Source organism: Mauremys reevesii, linkage group 12 (genome assembly GCF_016161935.1).
Source record: "Mauremys reevesii isolate NIE-2019 linkage group 12, ASM1616193v1, whole genome shotgun sequence".
Classification (NCBI taxonomy): Eukaryota; Metazoa; Chordata; order Testudines; family Geoemydidae; genus Mauremys; species Mauremys reevesii.
The window spans coordinates 42,076,411-42,088,535 of record NC_052634.1 but is presented as its reverse complement, the minus strand read 5'-3'; the positions used below and the strand labels follow the sequence as shown (position 1 = coordinate 42,088,535).

General features: G+C 52.8%; 1 non-coding gene across 1 annotated transcript; it reads left to right on the top strand.

Annotated features, from left to right (window-relative positions):
- The first annotated feature begins 441 nt into the window (after nucleotides 1-441).
- On the top strand, nucleotides 442-523 carry TRNAS-GCU. Its single transcript has one exon. It is a non-coding gene; the product is annotated as a tRNA-Ser (tRNA).
- The last annotated feature ends 11,602 nt before the right edge of the window (nucleotides 524-12,125 follow it).

Genomic DNA, 12,125 nt, shown 5'->3' with positions numbered 1-12,125 from the left:
CTAAGAGGGCACAGTGTGAAATGTTTGGGGACCCCTGGTTTAGGGTGATGTCCTCAATCACTTCTATAAAGTCCAATAAAAGCTATTCCTCACCCACCCACCCAGCCCTCCATCAGGACGGACTAGATATGTTCTGCTGCCCTTCACTCATGCAGGAAGGATAATAACATTTCATTCCACTCAATCCTAAAGTGATTTGTAACCCACCACCAGCCAAAACTGGTCATTTTGGGAAAGCGGCCCCATCATGCTGCATATCTAGGCAGAGTAGGTGTGTCTGTGCAAACACGGTCTGTTCCTGAAGTCTTTCCCCCATCTCCTCACTAGATGTGAGGGGGGAGCTCATTCAGCCTCTGCTTCCACTTAGTATTTAAAAACTCCTTATTGTCCCTAGCTCTGCCGGCCTAAGATTTCTCCTCCTGTCTCTTTTTTGCTAGCTCAGATGAGGTGGCCGAGTGGTTAAGGTGATGGACTGCTAATCCATTGTGCTCTGCACGCATGGGTTCGAATCCCATTCTCATCGGATGCATTTAGTCATCACCCCTCCTTTGTAGACAATCATCTCCCCTTTGGTACAATGACAGATCAAACAATGTTGCTTCTTGCAAACAGAAACTCAGAACTCCTTTGCTTTAAATAAAATGTCTAAATCCCAGATTTCTTAAAAAAAATTCTCTAGTGCTGTATTTCATAGTTTTTATCTCAAAAGGGAACATCCTCATCATCTCCCCCAAACACCCTGGGACCTGCCCAAATTATTAAAATACCCTCAACCCGAGCAAGACCAGAGCAGTGAACCAGAGCTAGTGTCTAGGCCAAGCTGTTCTGAAGGAGGCAACTCCAACATTTTCTCCCTGCTTCCCTTGGCAAGGTCTGACTGAGAAAACAAAATTCCCCAAACTGAAAATTTTCTGCTGAAAAACCAATACTAGTCTGGTTGGGGTCTTTGGTTTGAAAGTATTATTGTTATTATTCTATTCTGATTTCTGAGTCAGTTCAGTCTTTGTCCTCCAGGTGTGTTTCCAGCTACTGAATTGTGGGGGAGAGAGGCCAAGTCATGATGTCTCTTCCCGTCTTTCATAGTTTCCTCCAACTTGCTAGGAAGCTCCTTTGTTACCATGTGAGTCAAGCAGTGTCCATTGTCGTTGTGCTATCTCGGAGAAGCCTGCATTGTACACGGTTCCTGGGATAGTCCTTGGGAGTCTCCAGTGCAATGAAACACCCTCGGCTGGCCCGTGTCGGATTAATCAGGGCCATGCGGCTTGGGCTGGAGTAAAGTTGCAGTGTCCGTGTCTGGGCTCAGGCTCAGTCCCCTGCTCTAGGAGCCCAGAAGGGTGGGAGGGAGTTTAGCGAGTGGAAATGGTAAAACCGCATTGAGGGGACTGGACCACTGACCTACCAGCTCTTAACACCCAAACTTTCAGTAACTCTATTATCAGTGCCTGCGAGTGTAATTTAAACCATAAGAAAAACCACACTGGGCTAGAGCAAACGTCCATCTAGCTCTGAATCTTGTCTTCTGACAGTAGCCAACACCAGGTGCCCCAAAAGCCACTCATCAAAGCATCACTCGGAGTTGAACCCAGAATCTCCTGTTCACAAAACAGGGGCTTTAACCAGCTAAGCCATGGTGCCTGCTGTTAGTTAAAGCATCCTGTCTGCCCACACCTGACTCTCTGCCAATCCCCACTGGGCCCTGACAAGCTTTGCTCGTGTTTGGATTCTGTAAAGCAGAGGAGCAGGGGAAGGTTTACTCCCAAGGTGTGTGAGTGATTCTTTGGACAGGTCTACGCTACAAAATTAGATCGGTGTAACTACATTACTTAGAGGTGTAAAAAATGTACCCCCCCCAAGCAATGCAGTTATATCAACCTAATCCTGGTGTAGCTAGCGGCTCAGCTGTCAGAACTTTCTGGAGCTATGAAAGGGGAGGGGCCCAGCCTTTGTAGCAGGAATGCAGGGCAGGCGAGTTCACGGCAGGCATTGTGTTATACTGGAGGTGGCCACTTATGGTGATATAATGAACAGCAGCATTTACACTGACAATTTGTCGCTTGAAGTTTGCTGCAAAAAGCTCTAGGCCTCTCGTCGAGGTTGGGATTGAGGGGCACCGGGAATAGGAGGGGCTGTGGGTTGGGACAGAGAAGAAGCTGCCGACCGAGGGAGCATTGTGTGTTTTTCACACAACTGAGCAATATAATTCTGCTGAAATAACTTTGTAGTGCAGACCTGGCCAAAGATATATATATATATACACACACACACACACACCCCTTGCAAGGAAAACCTCACCTGCTTCTCTGCTTTGCAGAATCCAAACACTTGGAAAGCTTGTCAGTCCCCACTGGGGATGGCAGGGAGTCATGTGTGGGCAGAGAGTGTCCCTTAGCCACAGGCAGGCACCATGGCTTAGCTGGCTAAAGCACCTGTTTTGTAAACAGGAGATCCTGGGTTCAACTCCCAGTAGTGCCCTGTTGTTTAACTCTTGGAGCACCTGGTATTGGCTACGGTCAGAGGACACAACAGAGAGCTAGATGGTCCAGTCCAGTATGGTTTAAATTACACTCACAGGCACTGATAATAGAGTTGATGAAAGTTTGGGAGTTAAGAGCTGATAGGTCAGTGGTCCAGCCTGTCACAGCTGACCCCCCTCCCTCTGGGACAGGGGCAGGTCTGGGCTCTCACACCAAATGGCTCATTCTGGCTGCCAGAATCCATGGGCAGCTGGTTTAGTTTGCACCCAGGATTGAGTCCTGCTTTGTGCACGGTGTGAGAGAATGAAAATCCTAAACCGCCCTTTGAAATAATAAATGCAGCAGGACGTATTACTGTCCCTGCCCCAGAGCAGACAGACCAATGGAGAAATGCCATTGAGTCCAGGGTAATACTTCCCTGCGGTGTCACCATTTCCATTTGCTAAACTCCCTCCCAACCTTCTGGGCTCCTAGAGCAGGGGACTGAGCCTGAGCCCAGACACAGACACTGCAACTTTACAGCCCAAGCTGCCTGACCCTGATTAATGTGACAGGGGTCAGCCATGAGTGTTTCATTGCACTGTAGATGTAGCCTAACCTTATGTCTATACTGCGATTAAAACACCCAGGGCACCTGTCTCAAACCCGGGGTCAGCTGACTCAGGCTTATGGGGCTTGGGCTGCATGACTAAAATTGCAGTGCAGACATATAAGCACTAGATTTGCCTTTTTCCAATCATCCGAGACCTCCCCCAATCGCCACGAGTTTTCAAAGAGAATGATCAATGGCTCTGCAATCACATCTGCCAACTCCCTCCGGACCCTCAGATGCATTAGATCCAGAACCAAGGACTTGGTCATGTCCAGCTTTTCTAAATAGTCCTTAATTTGTTCTTTCACCACTGAGGGCTGCTCCCCTCCTCCCCGTACTATGCTGCCCATGTCTGTGAAGACCGAGGCAAAAAAAAAGCATTGAGCACTTCAGCTTTATCCACATTATCCGTCACTAGGTTGCCTGCCCCCTTCAATAGGGGTCCCACACTTTCCCTTACCACCTTCTTTTTGCTAACACACCTACGTAGAAATTGACTTTGAAGCTAATCAAAATACGTTCCATTTGAAATACAAATCATTCAAATCGATACTGGGACAGTTTTCTCCTCTACTCTATTTCTCACACACATTCCCCCACCCCAACCTTTGGAGTGAGGTTTTACATCTGGACATTTTAGGCCAAGGGGGGTAAGTTACATCAAAGAAGCTTTTCAGGATGAGCCCCCATTTCCTACATTACTAACAAAAAGAAAAACAAGACAAGTTTTATTTCTCCAGTATAATTCAGTTGATCCCACAATTAAGTCTCTTCTCCGTTAAAGAGTAACTTCGTGTTTAATTTCATTTTCATTGGTAATAATAAATCCTCAACAATTAAAGAATTTTCTCATATATGGCAGTTTTCCTTTAATCCCCCTTTCCACCAGTGAACCCTTGAGTACAGTTGTGGTTAGGGATTAGATCAGGGTGGGCAAATTTTTTGGCCCGAGGGACACATCTGGGTATGGAAATTGTATGGGGCCATGAATGCTCACAAAATTGGGGGTTGGGGTATGGGAGGGGTAGTGGGCTCTGGGGTGGAGCCAGAAATGAGTTCAGGGTGTGGGAGAGGGCTCCGGGCTTGGACAGGGGATTGGGGTGGGGCAAGGGATGAGAGGTTGGGGGTGGACGAGGGTGCTCCAGGCTGGGACTGAGGGGTTAGGAGAGTGGGAGGCTGGGGCAAGGGAGAGGGTCAGTCTCCGGTTGTCGCTTACCTCAAACAGCTCCTGGAAGCAGCAGCATGTCCCCGCTCTGGCTCCTACACAGAGGCATGGCCAGGCAGCTCCCAGTGGAATGCAGTTCCCGGACAATGGGAACCATGGAGGTGGTGCTTGGGGTGGGGGCAGTGTGTGGAGCCCCCTGGGTGCCCTTATGTGTAGGAGCTGGAGTGGGGGACATGCCAGTGCTCCCAGGAGCCGCACGGAGCCACAGCACATGCGGAGCGGGGCAAGCCCCCGACCTGCTCCCCGGCTGGAGTGTCGGAACGTGGCAAGCCCTAGCACCTGCTCCCCAGTGGCTGGATTAAAATGTCTGAAGGGCTGGATGCAGCCCCCTGGCCGTAGTTTGCCCACCCCTGGATCAGATACAGTCCTGGATCAGAATCTCTGTAAAATAACAGAGATGAGGTTCCTATTAAAAATGCAGCCATCTCACATACAACACTGATTTCATCCTACACACCAGTTCCATCACCCACAAATGGTGAGTTCAACAAAAACACCACTTCTGTTTCCTCCACATCTACATCATTATGGACAGTGTCATGGGGTTGATACATCCTGTCACAGGGTGTGTGGCCATGTACGGAAGAAGGCAGGGATTTGGGTGGGGGGGAGAAATCTGTCCCTGGGTCAAGACAGCTTGTCTTCAGGTGGTGACTCCATCCAGTGGTGGGCGCAGTGCAGGGTAGAGGGACCTTGGACCACCCTACTCCACCAGGTCCTGACCCAGGGCCTTAAGGAACCAATAATCCTGTGTCTAGGGTTGATCTCTCACTGCAACAGTCCCATTCCCTGAGTCACTTCCCTGCCTTACGTCCAGAGTCGGTAATGTCCCGGCATCCAGCGTCGCATCCTTGGCGGTCAACTGGGTGTCTGCAGGGGCCTTAGGGTGGCTGGATGGTGCAGCCTGGGGGTCCAGCAGCTTCCTGGCAGGAGCCCACAACATAGGCTGGTTCTCCTCCTCAGTCCACCCAGGCTGAGCTGAGCTGCTCCCTTTTATACTCCCTCTCCAGTGGGCGCATGCCCAGAGAGGGTGAGGGGGCGTGGCCTCTTCAGCCCACAGGGCGCAGTTAACCCTAGCAGTACCAGTTCAAGGTTGATACACCTCATCACAGACAGCATTTCCCAAATGTTGGGATTAGCTAGGAGATCTCTTCAGGAGTAACCTCCTGTAGGGACTGGGTCACAAATACCTTGGGAACCAAATACCTGGGCATTTTGCCTAGTTCCAAGTCACTTGCTGTGGAATTCTATCCCTGGATCATCTGAGACAATATTGACTTAAACAATTGAACCACCCTGTGACCATGTGCACTTACTTCCGTCAGTTGCACCATTTGGGGTCTGCTGCTGTTCACCTTTTCAGACTGGAGGTTTAAAACCAGACTGTTTCTCTGATAATATGTCCAGCAGCTTGGAGTATTCTCTAATGCTGACTGAACTGCATTTGAATTTTCTCCATGTCACCATGCAGGGATAGGGGAAAAAACAAACCTAAAGTAAAGAACGATGGTCATTTGTCTGAAATTTCCCAATAAATCTGAGCTACAATCTGTCAAACAACACTAACGTGCAGTTATATGACCAAGGACCCTTCATGAAAGATAGAAAACCCATATCACAGAGAGGTAGAAGACACTTTCATTTTAATTTAAAGTGAAATTCCAGACTAGGTTACATCTGATGTCTCAGAATCAGGATGAGAAATTCTCCAATGATCCACTGAAACCTGCTTCACCCAGCGCTGTCTCATTAGTGTTATTTACAGAAGTTTTAGCACCTTCATAACGGGTGGAAAAAACAGCCGACCTTCCCAGAAGTGGCTTTGCCAATAGAGGGAAAAGGGGATTTGAACAGTGCTTGGGATCCATTTGAAATCCCCTTCCAAGTCTGTGACACTTTCACCTCCTGCCAGACTGACTGATTTAGGATCAAAGACGTGTACAAGCACCATTCCCAAGTGACAGCCAAGAACATGACCTCACCGGACACTTTGGGAAGTGAAGGAATATGAAGGGGTGAACTGTGCATGGCTCAGGCACAAGGTAACAGTTCTGGGGTGATGAGGTGACTCGGAGATTCCATCCTTCCCCATCTCCTTCCAGTGTCACAGAGCCTAAAATGACACTTATTTCCCTGACAATGCTCCAGCTCTTCATCATATTTAAATATATTTTAAATGAGAAAAAAGTCAAAATAACTGCTGTTCTGCACAATCCAGGGTAATGTGACAACAACTGGGAATGAGAAAATCTGTCCTCAAAGAGGAATGTGGCAACTCGAACAATAACTTTGCACTGAGAGGAGGAGTACAAATGTGAATCTCCAGGTTTGTTTAGACAAGGAAATGTGACGGTGGTTAGGTCAGATCAGGAGGAAATGTGCAAGATAACTCCACCTACTTTCCATGGCCCATGTCTTTAGTGCAAGAATAGTTCTCTTTTTACATCAGGAAAGTGAACTCAAGCTAGCTAACTCCATGGCAACCATAGTGATGAGGCCCAGGTAGATTTTATCTCAACGTAACTGGTTGAAGACACCCCCTATCTCCCTCACCTGGGGTGACGGACATTCCTGGTAGAAAGGACACCCACTCCCATGACTTGCAGGACAATGGAGTTGATAGAAAGGACCACAGGATCCACCCCAAAGATGGGCGAGCTTCAAAACTGGGCAACTCATGTGTGGGAGCTGAGGGACCACAATGTGCAAAAGATGCAAATACCTTAATAGTCACTATCTGGGAACTGTCAAAAGAATTAAAGAAAAAAAATGTCTGACAGCTCTAGAGAAGGTTTTTATGAAGTTTATCTCCTTTACGGATTCTCTGATGTTTAGAAAGGCCTGAGCTATGACTGAAGCTTTTCCCACACTTGCAGCATTCATAGGGTCTCTGCCCGCTGTGGATTCTGTAATGTGTAATAAGGGTTGAGTTCCGAGAGAAGCTTTTCCCGCACTCACTACATTCATAGGGTTTCTCTCCCGTGTGGACTCTCTGATGAGAGATAAGGGAGGAGAGGTGAGTGAAACGTTTCCCGCACTCACTGCATTCATAGGGTGTCTCTCCTGTGTGGATCCTCTGATGCATAGTAAGGTTTGAGCTCCGAGAGAAGCTTTTCCCACACTCACAACATTTGTAGGGTCGCTTTCCCGTATGCGTTGTCTGATGGGAGATAAGGGAGGAGAGGTGAGTGAAACTTTTCCCGCACTCACGGCATTCATAGGGTCTCTCTCCTGTGTGGATCCGCTGATTTATAGTAAGGTTTGAGCTCCGAGAGAAGCTTTTCCCACACTCACAACATTCATAGGATCGCTCTCCCGTGTGGATTCTCTGATGAGAGATAAGGGCTGATCTCTGAGTGAAACTTTTCCTGCACTAACAGCATTCATAGGATTTGTCTCCTCTGTGTATTCGCTGATGCCTACTAAGGACTGAGGTACGATTGAAGCTTTTCCCACACTCACAGCATTCGTAGGGTCTCTCTTTCGTGTGGATTATCTCATGTCGAATAAGGGCTGAGCGGTAATTGAAGTTTTTCCCACACTCACTGCATGTCGTCTCTCTCTTTTCCCTGAGGATTTTCTCCTGGGATGTAGTTTCCTTGAGGTCCCTGTGAGTTCCCTGACAATTAATGGGTTCATCCACTCTCTCCTCTGAGTGGCTTCCCTGCTCTCTCTCTGATCTGTGGTAACTTTCACCAGCTTTTCCCTGCTCACGGGGGCGGGACACGCTCCCTTTGGATCTTCGCGGTAATTCCCCATGTGCTTCGGCGAGCTCAGCATCTTCCTGGTGAGGATTCTGCTCCTCGCTCTCCCTCACCAGCCCATCACCTGCTAGAAGGGAGGAGAAATCTCAGAATTGGGGATGGAAAGGCAGAGAACAAACCCAAGTAAGTGCTGAGGACACAGAAAATAAAAATCGGGGACTGAACTCCCCCAAACTCATCCCCATAGAGGACAGTGGAGGGGATCAATTCTGCTCCCCACCCAGGACCAGCCCTTAGGGGGGGCTGTACGGGTGCCCCACCCAAGGGGGTGCCGGGCACAGGGTTTGGATTCCCGCCTGACCTGCTGCCCAGAGGCTCGCTGGGCTGATGAAAGCGGCATGGGGAGCAGATAAGCAGCAGCGTGGGGGAGTGGGAGAGAGCCGAGCTGCAGGGGGCAGTTGGACGACCAGCCGTCAGAGCCAGGTGACTGCTCTGGAGCGGAGGGGCCCCTCCTCCGCCCTGCTCCACGTGTGCAGCTGCTGCTGTTCCTGTCCCCTCAGGGCTGCGTGGGGCGGGGGAGCAGCAGTCCAGTGGGGGGGCGAGCAGCAATGCCAGCTGCTTTGTGCATCTAGGTCAGGTTCCCCACTTGGGTGCTGGAGGTGGCCGGGGTTCGGGGAAAAGGAGGCACTGTGCAGGGGGTGGGGGCTCAGGAGGGGGCAGGGGTTGGAGTGCAGGGGGCAGAAGTTAGGATTGAAGGGGTGTAGGGATTAGGGGTGCAGGAGGGGAGAAGGTATTTGGGAAATGGGGGCACTGTGCAGGGGCTGGGGGCTCAGGAGGGGGCAGGTGTTGAGGTGCAGGGGCAGGGTTTGGGGTGAAGGAGGTATGCACCATGCAGGGGTTTAGGGTGAGGAGGTGCAGGGGCACAGTCCTGGGCTTAGGGGCACATGAGGGAGGGGAAGGGGTTGGGGTGAAAGGGCACAGTGCAGGGCTTAGGGGCACAGGAGGGGGCAGGTGCTGGGAGGGGCTGGAGGGGGCAGGTGTTAGGAGCGAAGGGGGAGCAGGTATTTGGAGCGAAGGGGGCACAGTGCAGGGGCTGGGGGGAGGGGAGGGTGAGGAGCCTGGGGAGCCCATGGGGGACAGAGGGAAGGGGGGGTGCCATGCCCATGGGAGCCAGGGGCACCAAAATGCAAGTTTGCCCAGGGTGCCATGTCCCCACGGCCGGCCCTGCCCACATCCCATCCAAACACTCAGTAGGAAGGGAGGGAGCTCCAGCCAAGCTGTCAGTCATCATCTGTAGGAAGCCAGGAGTGTGATCTGCTGGGGACAGTCCTGAGCTCACAGAGTCTGTGTGGGGAATCCCAGCTGGTTCTCTCAGGCACTTACAGTTTCTGGGTTGATTTCATGTTTCCTCACCTGTCCAGGGACTTCTCAGGATCTCGCTTTCCTCTGAACCCTGGAGATCCAGGACCCACGGTTCTTCCCCTCCTTCCAGCTGGGAGATCACATAGGGTTTGGAAACTGGAAACCCTGCTCAAGGGAAAGAAAACAAGGGAGGCAGGAGGGTACTTTGCCAACCTGTGGTATAGATGGTGACTAAACTTAAACCTCTGCGAACCAGGAAATGAGAAGCTAATATAAACGCCCCCCCCTCCAATGCAACCTTAACTTTGCCCCCAACCCTTAACCCTGCAGCTGGCAAGAACCACTGAGGATGGTTCTGTGTGGCCTGTGCAAAGGTTAACAAACTGCCACAGGGACTCAGGTATTCAGCTCAATGCAGCAGTAACAGGATGAATTCTATGGTCTGTGGTATCAGAGTAGATGACCTAATAGTCATATCTGGCCTTCAAAGCTAGGAACCTATAATCGATCTGAGGAAAGACTAAGAGAACGTGCCACTGTCTGTGCTGTGTTCACAGGTGGGAATCCCAGCATCTATCCGCATGCCTCCAGCTGTGTGCACGGGGCCAGCTGGAGCTGTGACTGGCTGACGGAGGGATGGGTTGGAGCAGCTGGGCAGAGCTGTGCCTGTGCTATGCAGAGAGGTGCATGTGAAACCTGGGGGCCAATTCTGCCTCAGTTCTGTGCTGAGTGTTGTCGGCTTTGTCAGCAAAGGTGGCCAAGGGCGTGTGCTTGCCATGGGGGTTGTCAGCACCCTGGCGGCGTATGTTCGAGTGATCTGTGAGGGGTAAGTGAGGGGTAAGTGAAGCAGTGACTCCAAAGGAAAACTCAGGTTGAGGGCAAAGAGGTGGTAATACTGCGAGTCTCAGCTGGTCTGTGTGCAGGAGGTTCAGTACCGGAGAGCAGGCCAGGGGGAGGAAGTTTCTATTTGCTATGACGGAGATGAACCCGAATATTATCTTAGCAAAGAGAAGTCGTGAGACTTTCTGCTGCACTGCTCTGTTCCCAGAGCGCTCTGTAACCGGGGAGGGGAGAGGGCTAGTGTGTGTCTCTCTGGCATGTTGGGGTGATGCTGAAACAGGGCAGAGCAGAGGTGGCATTGTGGGAGTGCCATGAACCTTAACTCTTCATTTCCTCTTCTAAGGACGGAGGGGAGGGGAATCCTTACCCAGCGAGGTCACATTCTCAGAGTTCTCCTGCATGACGTCTCTGTAGAGGGCTCTCTGAGTGGGGTCCAGCAGAGCCCCCTCTTCCCTGGTGAAATACACAGCCACCTCCTGGAAGGTCACCGGCCCCTGAAAGAGCAAGAGTCCAACACCTGCTGCCCCACTAGTCATGGAGGAAAGGAACCAATCAAATGGAAGCTCTGAGACAGAGACAGTCAGCACAGTCCTATCCCCACACTGCCGAGAGCAGCCGGGGGGCACCATGGTGAGAGAACAAAGAGAGACCCCTTGTCTCTGCCAGCAGATCCATCACACGGCTACGAGCCAGAGGCTGATCCAGCCCCATGGTAGGAACCCAACACCCTCCCCACTGCCAGCAGCTGGAGGTGAGGGGCCAGGACATCTTCCCTACACCTCCCCGGTGGGTGCCCCCTTTCCATGTCGCACCAGCCCCTGGCTCGCAGGCTGAGGGGTTCAGCACTGGGAGTCTGGTCAGTTTTCCCAGCCCCGCCCAGGGGGTTGCTTTGTCTGTTTCCTGTTTCACAAATTAGGGAATTTTCTCCCCCAACACCCAAGCCTTTGTTCTGAGGATCTAGGCCCCCGTTAAACAAGTCCCAGGAGGTTTGTCACACTCTGTCCCCTCCCTCTCCTCACCCAGCATATTCCCTGCCCCCCCCAGACCTAACTCCCCAGAAGTTGCCACCTCTTCAGTGTTTACTGCCCCTCCCCCTCCAGCAGGACCCCACCAGCCACCCCCCAATAACCCGACCTGAGCTGGCTCCACTGCAGCCAGAGCAGCCCCCGCCCGGCCCGGAGGGGTTAATGTCGGGCTCCCCCCGCACAGACCCCGCTGGGGAAGCAGCAGCTGCTCCGCTCCCAGCTCCCGATGGAGGCGGCAGCGTCTGGTCTCTCCGGAGCTGCCGGGGGCTGATGGTCCCGGTTCTGTGCGCTCCCGGCTCCGGCTCCGGCCTCCCCAGCTGCCCCAGCCCCTTCCCGGGCCCTGCAATCCCCGTGCCCTGCACCCGGGCACCGCGGGGGGGGGGGGGGGGGAGCTGCTGCACCAGCCCCGCCCCCGCTTTTCCCCTGCGGAGACCCCGCCCCGATCCTGCCCCCTCCGGGCTGAGGCGGGTCCCGCTTCCCCGCGGGTCCCAAACCCCCTGCGAGGGGCCCGGGGCCGGGGACACGCTCGGGGCGGACACGCTCCTGCCGGGCGGGGTCGGGGCCGGGGGCTGTTCGGGGCCGGTTATTACGTTGGGGGGTCACGAGCCCCCCCGGCTCTGCCGCTCCCCGGGAACAGGCGGGGGGGGTCTGAGAGGCACCGGCTGGGAGAGGGGGCGGGGCCGGAGGGAAGGATGAGTGGTGGCGGGGCTCGCACGGAGCATGCGCAGTACCAGCTGCTGACCCCTCCCTTCCCTGGGCTGGGGAGGGCGGAAGCGCCCCCGGGGCAGGCTGGGAGATGTAGTTCCTCACGCTCCCTGGACAGGAAGTGACGTTCGCGAGGGAGGCAGAGCCGGACCGCAAACGCGCGCGGGGCAGTTGGAGCCTCTCCCGGAGCCAGAGAAG